This window comes from Protopterus annectens, chromosome 1.part1 (genome assembly GCF_019279795.1).
Source record: "Protopterus annectens isolate FY-2018-M chromosome 1.part1, PAN1.0, whole genome shotgun sequence".
Classification (NCBI taxonomy): Eukaryota; Metazoa; Chordata; order Ceratodontiformes; family Protopteridae; genus Protopterus; species Protopterus annectens.
In genome coordinates, this window is record NC_056726.1 from 1,829,913,971 (window position 1) to 1,829,933,857 (window position 19,887).

The 19,887-nt window shown below is 33.3% G+C and overlaps 1 protein-coding gene across 1 annotated transcript in view; it reads left to right on the plus strand.

The window, feature by feature from the left end:
- Window positions 1-19,887, plus strand: part of CCHR1.PART1H1orf232 (chromosome chr1.part1 C1orf232 homolog) — a 334,534-nt gene that overhangs the window by 211,685 nt on the left and 102,962 nt on the right. The gene's annotated exons all lie outside the window — the stretch shown is intronic.

Below are 19,887 nucleotides of genomic sequence, written 5' to 3' on the forward strand. Positions count from 1 at the left end.
CATAACAGACACTAAACCCTGGGATAGATGGCAAGCTGCCATTGTATTGAAATCAGGTCTTCAGTAATTACACAAATATGAATGTGTCTGAGTAGTAAGATGGCCACAAAATCTTTTAACATTGAGTAGTGTCACTATGATGTTGTCAGAATTTCTATCTGACAAACACTTGGTGCCAAAGTGATAGCTTCAAACACAGTACCAAGAAATAAATTATAGTACCTTTTGGGAAGTCTGCCACCCCAGGTAACTACATCATCAATAAAATGCCCTTAAAAGCTGATTCAGTTGTCAGGGATCAGGAAACTCACATAGCCAGTAACCCAGCCTTCAGTCAACATGTGGTGTCTAAAGCTGTAAGAAAATCCTTCTATATTGCTCACTTATATGCAAAAACATGGCATCTAGGTCAAGAGAGGTCATCATACCTTTGTACTCGATCCTCATCAGGCCCATCATAGAGTGTAGTGTCCCCTTTGCTGTATGCCTGACCAGACACATGCAGCAAGTAGAACATCCACAAAGGTTCCTTACAAAAAGAAAACAGAGGGTTTACACAATATCCTATGCTGCTCACCTCTTTACTTAATATTACACAGACTTCTGAGAAGTGATCTTTGCCTGGAATGCAAGGCATCCCTGGACCCTGTTTTGATGAATCTTTTGCACATCCAAAAACAAACATAACTACTAGATTAAAAGGCTTAAATTTTGCTTGCAACATAAATAGGACATGTTTGAGAGACAGGTAAGTTTCCCTGAGAATTCCCATTCTCTGTAAGAGGCTCCCTATCCATGTGAAACAGAGTTCTTCATTATCCCTGTTTAAGTGCAACTTGGGCCAATGGATGGGTAATCGGAAATTCACTGCTGGTCTGGCTCTGTGTCGCTGATGGATAGAGGCAGTTAGTAAATCTCCCCTATAAATCAAATATAAATCAAATTTGCGGGTCATATTTGGGGTGCATAAGTCTGCATAATGTTTAAGGTCTTCACCTCCCATGCACAAGGCACAAGGTTCGATCCTGACCTCTGGTCAATGTCTGTTTGGAGTTTGCATGTTCTCCCTGTGTTTCTGTGGGTTTATCCCACCTCCAAAAAACATGCAGAGTGTTTCCACCTCAAACTTACCAATAAATGGAGCTGTGGGCAGCATCACAGACTCTACATGCTGCCCTGTAGGAGGAGGAGTTGTATAGACCAACCACTTTGGGCATCTACTGTAGTGCACATTATCCTCAAGACAGGAGAACACAGATCGCAGACTGTGCACCATGGCAGGGCTAGCCACTTAGTGCAAAATATGGCTCTAGGTGATTCAGTTATGTTGACTAATGTCACCAAAATGGGAATGGGTAATGGTTGAGGAACCGGCCTACTTCAATCTATGCCAGGGACCCAGGCTAATGATGGGAAGGTTTTATGCGCCCTTATTTGCCAAGTATGTGCCTGCCACAAAGTCCAGCAGCCCTGTGTCAATAAGCTACTGGCCAGCCAGTGTCCAGTTGCCAGCCTGGGTTACCTTTGACAGCTCTGTTGAGCAAAAGCTGGATGTAAAGCCAAGCAACCTGCCAAACATGAACTAAGAATTGCTATACATAGTGTAGGTTCACTGTCAGGATGGAGCTTGGAAGTGATGGTACAGAGAAGGCTGGACATCCTGTGTATCCAAGAGACAAGATGGAAGGGCAGTGCAGCCAAGCCCATACTACCCACAATGAGGGGTGTGGGGGGCTAAGCAATATTAAAGCAAAACTAAACAATATAATATGAAATTAAGTGGGGGGGCTTCACCCCCCACACCACCCATTGTGGGGGGGGTTGCCCCCACATCCCCCCTAACTATATATTCTAACTCCAGGGTCGCACTACAGTGGGGAAGGGGGCATATCCCATTTTCTTGTCAGTCAAATGAAGTGTCGGTCAAATGAAATTTCGGTCATTTGGTTTCAGGCAAATGGCTGTCGGGTAAATGGGAGTTTGGGCAAATGAAGTAGACCCGGTGAGGGATAGGCCTCAGAGGGTAGTGAGGCATGCCATCAGAATTTGTGACAGACTCATGGCAATCAGACTGCTGACTAAGGATAGGGCAATATTCATAATCCCAGCCTATGCCCCACAGCAGGGTTGTGATAGTGAGGAAAAGAGTGCATTCAGACAGCTGTTGCAGGACCTTCTAGATAAAGCAGGACAACATGAATTGGTGCTGATAATGAGTGACTTGAATGCACATATCAGAACAGATAGAACAGGGTATGAGGACTGCCTGGGTCCACATGGGTGGAGCAACAGAAATAAAGAAGGAGAGGCCATTCTAGACCTCTGCCTGGCAAATGGCTTGATACTAGCCAGCACATGGTTCAGAAAAAGACACAATCACAAGATCACATTCAGGAGTGGCCAACATGCATCAGGCAGAGTTCTTCCTAATAAGGAAAGGGCACTGGAGTAGAATCAGTGAATGGAAAGTAATTCCCAGTGAAACAGTTGGCTCACAGCATAAATCATTGGTTGCCACAATCAGGCACAAGCAGTGGTCAGAGAAGGCTCTAAGGTCAACTGAGACAAGGCTGAAGACTTGGAAGCTGACTGGAGAGAAAGTGCAACAGTTCAAAGAGTTACTCGGGGTTCTAGAAATCCAATATGAGGAGGAAATAGGTGGCACTGAAGAAGAATGATAGCACCTCAAAACAGCATGTGTAAGGACTACAGAACAGATATGTGGCCGAGCCAGGTATGGAAATAAGGAAAGCTGGTGGTGGAATGCAGAAGTCCAGAAAGTCATCAAAAGAAAGGAGTGCAGGAAAAAGCAGGAGATAGAAGAGATGGACCAGGCTAGAAAGGAATACTGGTTGGCTAACAAAGAAACTAAGAAAGGAGTTGCAAAAGCAAAAAAAAACAAGGCATCAGAGGCATTCTACCAGCTTCTGGAAAGCAACTAAGTAAGCGACAAAAAAACTATACCATGCCAGCAACAACCTGCTCACCAGCCCACAGGACATCAAAGGCAGATGGAAGGAGTACTTCCAGCAGGTTCTGAATGAAGAAAACCCCACAGAAGCTGTACTGGCCCAGACACAGCCTATGACGATAGAAGAAGAAGAAGAGCCTATCCTAAAAGAAGTAACAATAGCACTAAGGATAATGAAGTCAGGGAAAGCAGCAGGCACAGATGAGGTCACAGCAGATATGATAAAGATGCTGGATGAGATGGGGGAGAAATGGCTGCTGAGGGTACTCATAGCAGTGTGGACAGAAAGGCATATCCCAGACAACTGGAGAATAAGCATATTCATGCCAGTGTACAAGAACAAAGGGGACATCCACAACTGTGGACAGTACATAGGCACCAAACTCCTGTCACATTGCATGAAAGTTCTGGAAAGGGTAATTGATAAACAGATATGCAGAGTAGTAGAAAGTAAGATGGGAGATGAGCAGTTTGAATTCAGATCAGGATGCAGCACAACTGACTTGACATTTGCAGTGAGACAGAAAGTTAAAAAGAAACTAGAGATGAGGAAAAACTCCAACTGGGCATTCCTTGACTTGGAGAAAGGATATTACAAGGTCCCAAGAAAGCTGATTTGAGCAGTACTGTGGTTATTCCATGTCCCAGAAACATTGGTAGAATTAATGCAGGCTATGTACAGGGACCCAATGACTTAAGTACCAACATTGTTCATCCCAGTGGAAGTGAGTGTACATCAGCATTCAGCTCTGAGCCCACTGCTGTTCATACTGGTGATGGAATGCATTAGCAAACAGGTTGGATGGGATAGACCAACAAAGTTGCTGTATGCAGATGATGTGGCATTACAGGCAGACTCTGAATAATAACTTCAACAAAGGATAGGTAATGGAATGTAAAACTGAAAACACATGCAAAGAAACCAAGTACAGATAAGACAGTGGTAATGGCAGCAAATTGGGGAAATTAGAAGAAGCTGAGAATTGAGATAGAAGGGAAGACAGTGGAACAGGTTAACAACTTCAAGTATCTAGCAGGGGTGGCTGAATAGAAGGGAAGTTTGAATGAAGAGATCAAAGCTAGAATAAGAGGGTTAAAACCAAACCCCGGCATTTGAAAAATTCTGTTTACAGGAAAAAAAACTAAAAATAGGGTTTTTTTAAATGGGGCCCTCTTGGGGGAAAAACCCCGGTTAATAAAGCCAAGCGATAACTAAGTTGGAAGGGGCGGGGTTGGGAAACAAACCCGGTTGGGGCAAGAAAAAATTTTAGGCCTTTTAAGAGAGGGAAAAAAAGTAGCCCAATTGCCCGTTTTAAAAAAAACAGGTTTAGCGGTTTGGAAAATTTTGGGAAAAGCATAAAAAATTTTTGGTGGGTTTGGGGACAGTAAGGAAATAAGAGGGAAAAAAAGGGGCCCCTTCCAGCCAAAGGGTTGGGTGGTTTTAGAAGTTTTTTTACAAGTGGGCATACTTTGGGGTTTGGGGGAGGAGTGTTTTCTTTGTTTTTAAAATTTTTTTTGTGTTTTTATGTGAACAAAAAACCCCAAAAACCCCAAAAAGGGAAAAAATTTGGGAAAAAGGGGGATGATGGGGTATGGGGGATACATTTTTGGGTTTATGGTAGGTTTTAGGGGCCCCCGTTTTTTCGTTTTAATTTGTATTTTTTCCAAACCAATCCCTTTTTAATTTTAAACCATTAAATTTCCTTGGCATTTGGCAAATTCTTTAAAAAAGAAAAAATTGATTAAAAGCTTCCCTTTTTACAAAGCTAAATATCAATAATTCCATTCATTTTTCATTTTCCCTTTTAAAAGGGCCTTTTTTTAAAAAATTTACTTAACCAAAAACAATCATACTTTTTTTTTTGTTTTAAAGGGAAAAATTTGGGGCCCTTTTACATCCAAAAGGAAAACCTCCCCTTGGCAAACAATTACTTTTTCCCCTTTTTGTCAAAAATTGATAGTTTTAAACCTGTTCCCTTTTAAACCATTTTTTTAGTTAAAACCCCTTTTTTTTTGTTTTTCCCACCCTTTTAAAAATTGGAATTGTTTATTTGCAATTACTTTTTTTTGGTTTGGTTTGGGTGACCTTTTTAGAATTGCTTTTTTGAGTTGGAAAAAGGGAAAAGGGTTCCTTAAAAAAACCCGCCTGGGATTTTTTGAAAGGGTTTCCTTAGATGGTTTTAGCAAGGGGTTTCCCTTTAAATTTTGAAACAATTACTTTAAAGGGTCTGGTTTTAATTTGTTTCCCTTTTTTTTTCTTAAATTTTTTTTAACCTTTTTTGTTTTTTCCCTGGGCAGTTTTTAAACAGGAACAAATTTTTAAATTTCCTTGAAAGGAAAATAAACCAAAACCCCAAAAAATTTCCCCTCGAAGTCTGAAAATGAACAAGGGCCAAAGGTGAAAACCCGGGGTACGGAGGGTTTCTTTAGGGGCCCCAAATTTTTAATTTAAAGGAAATTTTTTACTTAAAATTAAACTTAAGTTTTTCTTTTTATTTTTTTTTTATAAATTTTTAACCCTTTTTTAAAAAAAAATCTTTTTTAATTTCCTTTTGAAATTTTTGGAAATTTTTTCATTTATACAAAAAGTAAACAAATTTAAAATTAGCATTAAAAAAATTTAAATTCATAATTTTATTGCAAATTTTCTAAATTAAAAATTTCTAAAATTTTTCATTTCCATTTTAAAAAAAAAAACAAAAAACTTTTTAAATAAAACCCCAACAACAAAACCCAAAAACCCTAAAATTTAATTAATGGGAAAAAAAAATACAAGAAAAAATCCTTAGCTGCAAACAAAAAATTTTTCAAACAAACTGGATAACCCCCCGGAAAATTTACCAAAAACTTAAATTTTACCCAAAAATTTTAAGGGAAAAAATTTTTACTTTTTTTTAACCTGGCCCCCTTTTAAATTTCCAAATTTTTCCTTTTTTGGGATTGACACCCCTTTTCCCATGTAATTTCTCCCAAAAAACCCCTTTTTTAAAAATTTAGTTTAAATTGTTTTATCTCTTTTATAAAAATGGTTTTTTAAATTGTTGGGTTTAAAAATTTGTTTAATTTTTAGAAATTGCTTTTTGATATTTTAGGTAAAAGAAAAGAAAAGGAAATGGGAGTTAAAAGAAAAAACCCCCTTTGGGTTTTTGGAAACTTAAAAAATCTTTCCCTTCCATGGCCTAAGGGATTTTAGCCTTTCCACCCGTTTGTCAAAAAAAAGGTTTTGGAAAAAAAAAGGAAATTCTATTCTTTTTTAAAAATTAAATGAAGTTCCCGGGGTTTAAAAAAAAAAAACTTTTGTTTTTTTTTTCCCCTTTTTTATCATTTTTTTCTTATTAATCCCTTTTTTTGTTCCTGGCATTTCCAGGGAAAACCACAAATTTTTTTTGGAAAAAAATTTAAACCCAAAAAAAATTTCCCTTTCCCAAAAAAATGTTTTGTTTTTAAAAAACCCCCGTCCCAAAATGCCAGGATTTTTGGGAGGGGGAGATTTTTTCCTTTTAAAAATTTATTTAATTTTAAAATTTTTTACTTTAAAAAAAATTTTTTTTTTCTTTTAAATTTTTTTGTTTTAAAATAATTCTTTTTTAATTTTTATTAAAAAAGGGGGGGAAAACTTTAAAAAAATTCCTTTAAAAAAAATTAAAATTTTAAAATTTTTTGTAAAATTTATAAATTTTTAAATGATTTTTAATTAAACTTTTTTAAACTCCAGCTTTTGGAAAAACTTCAGCTTTAATAATTAAAAATCCCGAACTTTTTAAGATAAAAAAAATGGTTTTTTTTAACCTTTAAAAAAAAATAAAAACCCAAAAAACTTTTACATTTCCTTAAAAACGAAATCCCTTTTTTTTTAAATAAAGAAGCTTTTTGGTTGGGGCATGGGAAAAAAAATAAAAGAAAAGGGGGAAAAACTTTAGTTTTTCTTTTTGGAAAAAATTTAAATTTACCAAAGGGTGGATGACCTTTGGGAAAATTTAGGTTTTTAGGGCAATTTTTATTAAAAAATTTTTTGGAATGCCAAAAATTTAAGGAACAATTTATTCTTTTTAACAAAATTTTTGGTTCCCCCAAAACTTTAAAAATTTACCCGAAAAAACTCTTTGGGAAAAAGACAAGGTTATAACCCAAACCCAAATTTTAAAAAATATCCTAAAATTTAGTTATAATTAGTTTTAAAAATTTTTGATAAAAAAATGGTTTTTAAAATTTTGGGCTAAAAATTTTTAAAATTTAAAAAAATTTTTTTGAAAATCTATTCCCATTAATTTGTTTAAAAGGAAAATTTTTCTTCCATTTTAATTAAGGGGGTTAAAAGCCCTTTTTTAAACATAACCTTTTTTTCCCGGAAGAAAAATTTTTTTGATTTTTAAAAAGGGGGTTTCATGATTTAAAATCTGGTTTACTTTTTTTTGTTAAAAAAAAAAGGGTTTTATTTAGGGAAAGGAATGGGTAGTTCTTTTTAAAAGAACAACTAAATTTTAAAATTTAGAAAAAAAAATAAAAAAATTTTTTTGTTTTGTTGTTTTTTTTTTTTGGGGTTTTTATTAAATTTTTTGTTAGTTTGATTTTTTTTAGAAAGCCACCCAAATATTTTAAAAATTTTTAATCAAATTTTCTCTATTGCAAAAGAAAAGTTTTGGTTTTAAAAACCCCCCAAAATGTTAAGGGGGAAAATTTGGGGGGGGCTGTTTTACTTCCGATTTGGTTTCCTTTTCCGAAAAAGAAAAAGGGTTTGTTAAAATTTTTAAAAATTTTTTCACCTTTTTTTTCCCCCAATTTTTTTGGAAAAATACTTTTATTTAAAATTTTGTAGTTAAATGGGGGGGAGGGGAAAAATAAAGAAAAAAACTTTGTTTCAAAAAAAAGGGTTTTTAAATATTTTTTTTTTTTTTTTTTTCTCTAATTATTCGTTTTTTTTTTTTTTTTTTTTTTTTTTTTTTTTTTTTTTTTTTTTTTTTTTTTTTTTTTTTTTTTTTTTTTTTTTTTTTTTTTTTTTTTTTTTTTTTTTTTTTTTCCCCCCCCCCCCCCCCCCCCCCCCCCCCCCCCCCCCCCCCCCCCCCCCCCTTTTTTTTTAGAAGGCATTTAAAAAAAAAATGAAACAAAATTTTTTATTTAAAATTTTTTTTTTGAAAAAATTTTTTAACCTTTTAACAGTTAAAAAAAAAACCCCAAAAAAATAATTTCTTTTTGTTTAAAAACCTTTTTTTACTCTCTTTTTCTTTTCTTTATTAATATATAGAAATGCTTTTGACTGTGTGGGCACAGTGAATAATAGGATTTGTATGAAAATTGAGTTTGGAGAAGAATGCTGAGTTTTATTGCTTGTTGGTAATTTTGAGTTTAATTTCACTTGCATAGAGGCTGTGATGATCTGTGGAATACATTGTGGAGGTTCTGTCATGTTTAGATGCATTTACACTGCTAAATGAATGTTTGTCACTAGTTTTTAATAAGTTTCCCACCAAAATGTTAAGAGAGACAATCTGGGATGTGGGCTGTCTCATGCACAGTGTGTTTGAGTTACCTCAGAATCTTCAAATCACAGAATTCTCACAGAGAAACTGAAAGCAGTTAGTATAAACATTGACAAGGTTATCACACTGACACACCACAGATTCAGGAAAAATACTCTGTTCATAAAATATGTCAGTTATAATGAGTTTAAATGATGTAGTTTCTTGTAGTAAGTAAATGTCTTATTTTTAGAAGGCATAAAAATGAAACATTTATTTAAATGTTTTGAAAATCTACTTAACAGCAGCATAATAATCTGTGTTAAAATTTGTGTTCCAAACATATACTTTACTATAACTCATTTAATTCATCTGATTGACAAGCATAAATAATCTTATAACTCTATTCTGGAAGAAATGTCATGTGATATATTTTAAAGCAGTAGGTTAGCATGATTGTAAAATCTGGTTACCAATATGTGTTTGATGTGCATTATTTTGTATAAAGCAGACAGATTTATTCTAGGGACAGCAAGTAGGATAGTGCTCTACAAAGACACAACTCAGTGAGATCAGATATATATATATATATATATATATATATATGTGTGTGTGTGTGTGTGTGTGTGTGTGTGTGTGTGTGTGTGTGTGTGTGTGTGTGTGTATGTATGTATGTGTGTGTGTTTGTGAGTGTGATGGCTTTTTTCTGAGAATCTGCATAACTATCAATATGATTTATAATAATTTCTATGAATACAATATTTTACTCTATTGACAAAATGAATGTTTGCCACAAGTTTTAATAAGTTTCCCACCAAAATGTTAAGGGAGACAATCTGGGATGTGGGTTGTCTCATGCACAGTGTCCATGAGTTTCCTCAGAAGCTTCACTCACAGAATTTTCACAGAGAAACTGAAAGCAGTTAGTATAAACATTGACAAGGTTATCACACTGACACACCACAGATTCAGGAAAAATACTCTATTCATAAAATATGTCAGTTATGATGAGTTTAAATGATGTAGTTTCTTGTAGCAAGTAAATATCTTATTTTAGAAGGCATAGAAAATGAAACATTTATTTAAATGTTTTTGAAAATCTACTTAACAGTAGCATAATAATCTGTGTTAAAAACTTGTGTCCCAAACATATACTTTACTATAACTCATTTAATTCATCTGATTGACAAGCATAAATAATCTTATAACTCTATTCTGGAAGAAATGTCATGTGATATATTTTAAAGCAGTAGGGTTAGCATGATTGTAAAATCTGGTTACTAATATGTATTTGCTGTGCATTATTTTGTATAAAGCAGACAGATTTATTCTAGGGACAGCAAGTAGGATAGTGCTCTACAAAGACACAACTCAGTGAGATCAGATATATATATATATATATGTGTATGTGTGTGTGTGTGTGTGTGTGTGTGTGTGTGTGTGTGTGTGTGTATGTATGTATGTATATATGTGTATGTGTATATGTGTGTGTGTGTGTGTGTGTGTGTGTGTGTGTGTGTGTGTGTGTGTGTGTGTGTGTGTGTGTGTGTGTGTGTGTGTGTGTATATGTATGTGTGTGTGTCTGTGTTTATGTGTGATGGCTTTTTTAGGTAATAACGCAGGTGTTTCTGAGAATCTGCATAACTATGCAATATGATTTATAATAATTTTATGAATACAATATTTTACTCTATTGAAAATAATGAGTTTAAGTAAATGCTCATATACAAACAATTCAAGATTTTTTGGAAGCTGTTGATAGAATTCACATGACAGAAAATAGATGCATCTTAATGCATGTAATGTCTGAATCATATTAGCCAAAGTTTTTGATTTAAATGAATGTTAGAACATAATTTTCTCTCCTCTTGATTTCTAACATTAAGATTATTTGAATGCTATTAGAATACAAGTGTTATATATTACATAGATCTATATAATAGTATGAACAGTTTTAAAAAAAAAAAAAAAAAAAAAAAAAGTTTATTTTAGTTTATATGATGCTGTTTTACCAAATGTGTAGTTTTGTCTTGATGGATAATTGAATTGAAAACTGTTAACCTCAGTTAAATATAACTAGTATTAAATTGATAAGGTGGTAGCTGAGGTACTGCTGTTTAGGGTAGGGGGTTAACTTGAGTAGTAAATACTACTCTAAGTTGGAGTTTTCAACTCCAGGCGGGATGCAAGGTTTAATCCTTACATTATTTTCACTTGTTCATTGTTATATGTATATAGTTTTGACATCCACAATATATTTTGTACACTCATTGTCACTACAAACAAAATTGAATCCTATACAAAATCCCATAAGAGATTTAATAAATACAGCTATATTTAAAGGTACACCTAAAAGAGGAGATGTAACATTATTTATCTTGTTATTTGTTATTTCGATCATAAGATTCTTGAGTTTTAAAAATGCCAAATGACATCTTTAAAAGGAATTTCTTTAAACATTAATGGATTGAATAATCCGTGTAAAAGGGCAAGCCTAATAAGATACATTAATTTACACAAGGCCAATCTAGTCTTCCTGCAAGAAACCCATCTCTTGAAAAAGATATTGATAAACTAGCCACTAATAAGTATACAGTATTGGTTAGTTCAGAGCACACTCAGAAAAAAGAGGAGTGGCTATTTTATGGAATAAAAGTATGCCCATTCCTAAAACCATTAAGTCTTATCAGGATGACAAAGGAATGTTTTGTATGGTTACAATACAAATTAATGGGAAGACTTACACTTTAATTAATGTATATTGGATACCTGGAATTGGTATTAATACAGTGAAACATCATATTGATAAGATCATATCATTCTCTATAGGGATATTATTTTAGCTGGTGATTTTAATTGTATACTACATGAAAGTGATACTACCACTATAAAGAAAAGAAGAATTACATCTAATGCAAAACATTTAAATGATTTTGCTAATTCTTATCATTTGAATGATATTAATAATCAGATAGAGTCAAAATCATTACCATACACCTTTTTTCTAACAGATACAAAACTTATTCAAAAATAGATAGGGTCTTTATTTCTAACCAGATGGTAACAGATTTAATTAATTCCAAAATCATTTCATTTCCTATATCTGATCATAACTCAATTGTTTTTGAATTCATGATAAAAATACTCATAATGTTCAGATCAAAAGGATACCAGCATACTTAACTCAGCTAAAAGACTATAAAGAATATATACTTTCAGAAGTACAACATTTTCTAGACATAAATAATACTCCTGAAGTCTCCATTGTCTATGTTTGGGATGCCTTAAAATCATATCTATATGGACAAAGTATCAGATGGTATAATAATAAAAGGAAATCTTGGGATAAGGAATTGTTAGATATTCAAAGTAAACTAGACTCTTATAAACATAATAATAAAGAAAATATTACGGACAAGAAAGTTATTGAAGAAATAAACAAACTAAATGAGAAATACAAAGAAATTTTAACTCATAAAGTTAAAATAACTTTAGAGAAATACAAGTTTTGTCTTATTCAATAAGCCCCAAATACTTACATAGACTTAAAAATAAAACAAAAAGATTGAATAAACAAAACCATATCAAAGAAATCTTTTCTCTATGGAAAAAGAAGAATGTTTCTAGTATACCAGAAATACTGGATGAATTTAGAAATCACTTTCACAAGATTAACCATAACAACATTAACATGGAACCTAAAGATAAAATAAAGGAGTTTATAACCACAAACATGAATAAAAGCAATAAACAACAGATTAAACTATTGGACAAGAGTATTTCATATACAGAAGTTATTACACAAATAAATAAGCTTAAATCAAACAAAGCACCGGGTAATGATGGTATTATACCAGAGATATATAAAATCCTTTCTAAAACTACATATTCATTAATACATAAGGTTTTTATTCTGGCCCAAACTGAGTTAATAACCCCCATCTTGGCAATATACATTTATTTCACCAATTTTAAAACCTAATAAAGATCCAACTAGATGTTCTTCATATCGACCCATCTCATTACTTAATGTTGATTATAAAATGTTTATGAGTATTTTTGCTGATAGATTGAAGACAATTATCCCGGCATTATAGACATAGATCAGACGGGCTTCATTGTAAATAGAAATACTTTTGATAATATAAGAAGAACTTTAACATTAATTGATTTTGCAAATAGGAAAAAGAAAGATTTAACACTTATTAGTCTTGATATAGGTTCAGCATTTGATTCAGTAAGTTGGGACTATCTGTTTACCTTACTGAAATGCACAAATTTCTCTGATGCATTTGTAAATTTAATTGAGCATTTATACAAAGGAACGCTGGCTTATATTAAGGTAGGAACATATGTTTCACAAAAATACCCATTCTTAAAGGTACAAAGCAAGGATGTCCACTTTCTCCACTATTATTCACTTTAGTAATGGAGCCTTGGGCTAATTTGATTAGAAACAGTACTGACATAGAGGGTTTTGAAATAGAAGAAAATACAACATCAAAAATTCAACTTTTGCAGATGATGTTCTAATTACATCAGCAGGATCTAATTCTTCTATGCAGTCTTTATTTGATAAAATGATGAATTTTAAAAGTATTTCTGGTTTAATATTCAATGAAGAAAAACTAAAATACTACCTATATATACACGAAAAAAATACTCTCATTAGTGATTTTACTAAATATGTACCCAACTCAGGTCAGATAACTTATTTAGGTATAATACTATCTAAAGATATTAAATCTATTATATATAATAACTATAATACCTGTTTTCTTAATATACATAATCTTTTTAATACCTGGAATAATATGTTTTTTACTATGGAGGAGAAACTTACAATTATTAAAATGATAATATTCCCCAAGATTTTATACTTAATACAATCAATAATACTTTCACCTACAAAAATAACTATCAAGAAACTGAATACACTAATGTTAAATTTCTTATGGGCACCTAATAGACCTAGGATTGCATTAAAGAAACATACTAATAGCTGGTCTCAAGGGAGTATTTCTTTTCCAGACTTTAATTTATATATTATCTCTTCTATTATAAAAGTTATTACTTTATTAATAGATCGGTCATATGTCATAAAATGGAAAGATTATTGGGAGCTAATTAGTATGCACTTCATGAAAATCTCCTTAACACATAAAAATATGATTATAAATAACTCCATGTTGTGGTTGCTAAAGGAATTTTGTACTTCACCTATTACACCTAAACATATGGTCTGTTACCCATTAAATATTATTATTAGTTATCGTAACTTTATATTCATGCACCCTAAGTATAGGGAATGGAATTTTATTGTATTCCCTATAATTTATACTCAGGGTATGCTTATGTCATCTACTTCTGAAGGAGCTCATTTAGCTATAGATAATAATCTAAAGTACTGGTATCAGCTGATATCTGATAATAAAGTTAAAAATCTAGATTTCTTAAAACAAGAATTTGATCTAAGAGAAACTTGCTGGTTAGAGGTCCGTCCAGATCTTTAGACAATATCTCATTGATAGAATAGATCTAATGTCTATAACAGTTAAAGAATCTATTCCAAAACTGATTGATTACTTGATAATAAATTTACAGCATAAAGTTTCTGATAAAGGTAAACTTTCATATATACATAAAATTATCAGACAAGAAACTTTTTACAATGTAGATTCATACTGGAATTATTTCACCTCTATTAATGGGGACCCACCAACTCAACAAGATAAACAATATATATTGGAATCTGCTTATAGAACTACATCTTCCATTGTCTGGAGACTTTTTACATGGACATTTTACATAGATCTTTTTATACACCTTTGATGATGAATAAAATTAATAATAAAGATAATCTATGTAAGAGATGTAATGTAGAAATTAATGCTGACTGGGCTCATATGTTTTATGACTGTATGAAGTTGAAAGAATACTGGAAGTCAATTAATGAATTTTTGCAGGCTCTTTTTACAGATAATTTCATTATTTCTAAGTCTCTTATATTATTCAACACACCTGTACCTCAATGTGTTAAAAAGATTAAGCTTCCCTTGTTATGGTCTATCCTAGCAGTGGCTAGGAAAATAATAACTAGAAATTGGATTTCAGATACACCTCCTTCATTCAATGAATTTAAAAATGTTATGAATATAATGTGTCATATGGAAATAAGCACAATTAGAATGAGAACAACTAATAAAACATCACATTATATTGTATGGGATAATTTACAAAATTTGTTAAAAAAATTCTAATTTCAATAGCACAGTATTTTAGTTTAATTAATTGATCTGATTGTAGTGGATGTCTTTGTAAATACTTTAGTTGTTTTGTTGAATATTATAATAATACCTATTTTTAATTATTTGTATAAAATTGTTATGATATTTCTCTTATATGTTAAAACAATAAACTTGTTTTGAAAAAAAAAAAAGAATGACCCACTTGCTTCCACATATTAAAAAAGCATGACAGTTGACTTGACAGTTTCTTCTCCTCTGTCACATTTCTGTCCTTGTCCATCTCCTCATCACACAACTTGCAGGGAATAACTTAAATCTCATGACACTTTTTTATGAATCTGGCCTTCTTACATCATTTTGCCAATCACATCTGAAAGTTTTTTGCTAAGAAAAAACACACATACAAGTTTTCCATAGTTCTCTTTTGCTATTTACACTCACTGGGGTCATAAAGCTCTATAGGTTTTACGGATGCAGAGTTGTACTATCAGTTATAGTGCATCCTTTCCCTCTCCAAGAAAATAACATTACTGAGCCTTTGCTTATTTCTGAATTTATGTACATCTCCAAAATAATACATATATATGTATCTGGGAATATATGATGCAAAGTAAAGCAAGGATTACAGAAGGGAAGGTGGACATGTCTTAAGTTACTGAGCTAGTCGTTGTTAAAAAAAAAGAAGAAGCATACAAAGATGTTTGTTATATAAAGCTACATATGAAAAATGGCAGCTAATTTGATGATAAATATCTGTTACTGTGCAACAATATTTTTGTGAATACCAAGTATGCCTTTCAGCTAATGTAATTTTCTGGGTACATTTCCAGGGATACTTTGAACTGTATATATTCAAGAGTCTTAAATGCATTGCCTAATTTACTTTGAAACTGATGCAAAAATGAAGACATTAATAAGACATTAGGGGTTGTCAAAAGTCAATGAGCTCGTCACCGTTAATGAGCACACAAAATACTTATGTAAGGGTATGTATGAAATAAGGCAGTTAATTTGATGACAGATGCCTGTTACTGTACAAAGACATTTTTGTGAGTACTAAACTGTAATTTTCTGGGCAAATTTCTAGGGATCCTTTGGAATGTATATATTCAGGATTCTTAAATGCATTGTCTAATTAACTGTGACACTGATACAAAAAGAAGACATTCCTCCATGTATCTAATGGATAGATTCTGACAGTAAGTAAAATATTACCTACATTACGTACTCCCCACGCCCCCACACACACAAAGCTCTTAGCTACTTCCAGACTAACATATCCTTCATAAGAGATACCCAAGGTACATGGGGATACAATTGGATTGGGCTGGGTTGGGTAGCACAGCTAGGCTTATACAGGCCCTTGTGGTCATTAGCCTAGTATATACTCATGAACCTATCAGTAAGACTACAAATGAACCATTTTGCTGGCAGAACCAGCCTCAGTGATTGCAATGATATGTACTGTTTTTACAATTGACTATAGAAAGGTTTTCTGATGTGAGAAATATGACGTTCTGGTGGAACTAAGGAAAGAAGGCGAGGGAAGACTATTGAGATAGGACATGAAACTCAAGTTCCAGTTTTAAAATATATGCTGTTTCCAATATTTGTTCTTACTTCACCAAGCACTTTTTAAAGAATGTGCAACACATAAACAGGAAAACAAATTTGCAAGAGTCACAGTAAATCAGTCACAAACACAGTTACTGGGATTTCTCTGACTTACTATTATTACTCATTACTTCCATTCTAATTGAAGGGAATTGTGATTTGACAATATAAACTTTACAAATATGAATTTGTGCATTATGTGCAAGAAGTAGCTTCCCAAGAAAATAATATAATGTCAGCATGCCTGTCCCAGTGAGCAAGCAGGGACAGAAAAAAAAATTAGTACAGGAAGTTATTGTGGTGTTGGATGGTTTGGGCTCTGCAGGTATTCGTGACAAGATAAAATATATATCTATATCTGTAAATATTAGTTTTTGCCTGTAGTAGTCCTTTAAGTATTGACTGATTTAATCCTCTTGTAGTCCAGAAAATGCTGAAAGGTGTTCTCCAACACCGCAGTTCAGAAATATAATTTGTATAGTGCATAGCCTTGCATATAATCCACCTCATACAGCCCAATGTTATTACTGGGAAAACTATAGCTTTAGCTATATGGACTTTTGTTGACAATGTGATACCATTGCTGTTTAAAATCTTATCCAGATTTATCATATCTTTTCTTTCAAAAAGAAATTATTTTTTGCATTTCATGGCTGCAATCACCATCTGTAAACAACTTTGAACCCAAGAAAGTAAACTCAGTTACACCCTCCATTTTTTTCTCATATACTTGCAAATAATTGATAGGGCTAGGTAACATACTTTTATTTATTTATTTCACATTGAGCAATAAGGCTGGTTTTGCACCTTATACTGTTACCTTCTTCAGCCTGCTCTTCAGCTCTTCAACTCTTTCTCACCATCAGCCATCAGTGTCATATCATCTACATAACTCATGTAGTTAATATTTCTCCTGGCAACTTTGATTCCATCATCTGCTTCATTTAACCCACCATTTTGCATGGTATATTTCACTTGTACAGAGAATAAGTGGAGTGACAATATGTCGCATTCCTCTCCCAGTCTTGAACAGTCAGTTTTTATCTGTTTGGTTATAATTGTTGCTTCTTGTTCTACATACAGATACATCAGGAGGCAAATAAGGTGACTCATATCCTTGGTTCTCTAAAAACTTGCTAAAATTTGTTGTGATCCATACAGTCAAAGGTATGGCCAGGCTTCAAAGTTGTTACTAAGCTAACTGCCCCTGTGGGCCATTTTAAGCCTAGCCAATTACCTCATGCAAGAATCAAACCCTGCACCTTGTGTCTGTAAGGTAAACACCTTAACCATTATGCCAGCCTCCCACCCAAATAATCAGCCCTTGCAAGCCTTGAACCCAGGATCCTGCACACCATAGTAACAGCAAATTACCACTAAGCCATCTGAGCTGCAAACTTAAGCCCTTAACAAGTTCCACTGAGATTTGAATTCAGATTGCTGGATTCAGAGTCCAGAGTGCTAACCATTACATCATGGAACCAGCTTATGTCAATATAAAGCATAAATAAATATTTTTCTGGAACTCCATTGCTCTCTCCGTTATCAGTTAGATAATGACAGTTTGATCCATGGTATCACTACACCTTCTAAAATCAGCTAGTGCATCAGGTAGTTTTCAGTCCATATAGTACCAGAGTGATCTTGCAGAATCTTGAACATTATCCTGCTGACATGTGAAATAATTACAACTGTTCAATAACATCAGCATTTAATACCTTTTTTGGAATTTGAATGTATATTGACCTTTTCCATTCTGAAGGCCACTGTCATATTTTACATATTTGCTGGAAAATTCCAAGAAGCATTTTAACAGGATCATTTTGCAGGATTTTAAGCAAATCAAAAGGAATTCCATCCCTTCTTTTGGCCTTACTATTAGCATGACTTTTTAGGACCCATTTTACTTCTCTCTCTAGCAGAATAATGGCTAGGTAAAGTGGCACCTGGAACAGTCCCCCAGATTGGTGCAAGATTAAAGAGACAGGAAAAAAATACAAAAAAAGCTCCCTTAAAGACTTCTGTCAACTGTAGCAATATCGTTCAGACGACTGACACAGACCACACACAAATTCCATCCTTTATACAGCTATGTTTAAATGAATGATTGTTGGTAATGCATTTTTGTACTCTTGCAATTCCACCTTCTCTGCATTGCCAACCATGCTCCTAACAGCTTGAATCTGGGCTGGCCACCCTTTCTGCCTAAACCAAGCTATGGGTCGGCTTTCCAGAATGGCTGACTCTAGATCAGAGGCTATACCATCATATGTATCAGTGATGTTAGAATCCTTCTTAAATAGTTCTTCTCTGTATTCCTACTGCCTATGCTTAATATCCTCTGTTTTTGTGTGTATGTCTCTCCAATCTTTGTCTTTCTTCACACTCATTGTTACCTGGAAATTTACCTTGATATCACCAATCTCCTTGAACAGATGGTATTTCCCCTTCAACTGTCTTCTTCCAGTTCTTCACACTGCTGATTTAAATATGCCCCCCCCCCCTCTCTCTCTCAGATTGTTATTCTCTGAAATTCTGCATTCAGTTTAACATATTTTCCTAAATTCATTATCTTTTGCTTTCATTATTTCCATGGCAAGTTCTAAAACATTCACAGACATCAGTTTTGCCATCTTAAGCTTCCTTATATTCAGAGTATTTCTTATGTCACTGCCTGGACAATATGACAAACTTCTGACCATAGTTTTTCAGGTGCTCTATCCACTGGGTCTAATCCCTTAAATCTATTCCCGTTTTATATTCACTTGGAATATTGTTGAACTAATATCTCACTAGCCTATATGCATTTTTTGCTTTCTTTAATCTGATCCTGAGTTGTACAATAAGGAGCAGGTAGTCTGAACCACAGTCAGCCCCATATCCTGTCTTTCTTAACTCTGTGGAACTCTTCCATCTCTGTCTGCAAAATGTATGAGCAATCTGATTTTGGTACTGACCATCCAGTGAAAGCCATGCATAAAGCAGTTTCTTAGGCTGTTGAAAGAAAGAGTTTGCTATAACTAATGAATTATCTTGACAGAATTTGTCTATTTTTATTCCAAGGCCAAACCTACCCATTACTCCAGCTGTACTTTGATTACCGACTTTAGCATTCCAGTCATCTGTGATGAATGTAGCATCTTCCTTCTGCTATTTTTAAAAGCTGCTGCAGATCATTGTAAAACAGATCAACTTCCTCCTCCTCAGCATCTGCACTTAAAATGTAAACTTGTATCATTGTAATATTGAATGGCTTACCTTGTAGTCTGATTAAGATTGTTCTATAATTTTGGGGTTGCTACTGAACACTGATTTTGACACTCTTTTATTTTATTAATAATCAGAGTTAATCCAGTTATTCTGCATGATTCGTTACCACAGTAGAAAATATGATTAGTATCTTATGTACAAAAACTCAATCCAAACTATTTTAGTTCATTAAGGAATCAACAACTTTTTCAAAAGTTCTGCCAAAAAATGTCAAATTAGACATAGAGCAAAATAAGTTACTATAGTTAATGGGAGCTGAACAATTGTAGAACCAAAGTAAGCAAGGCTTCCTTTTAAAAGGAATAGAAAATTTCTAGAGAAAGGACTC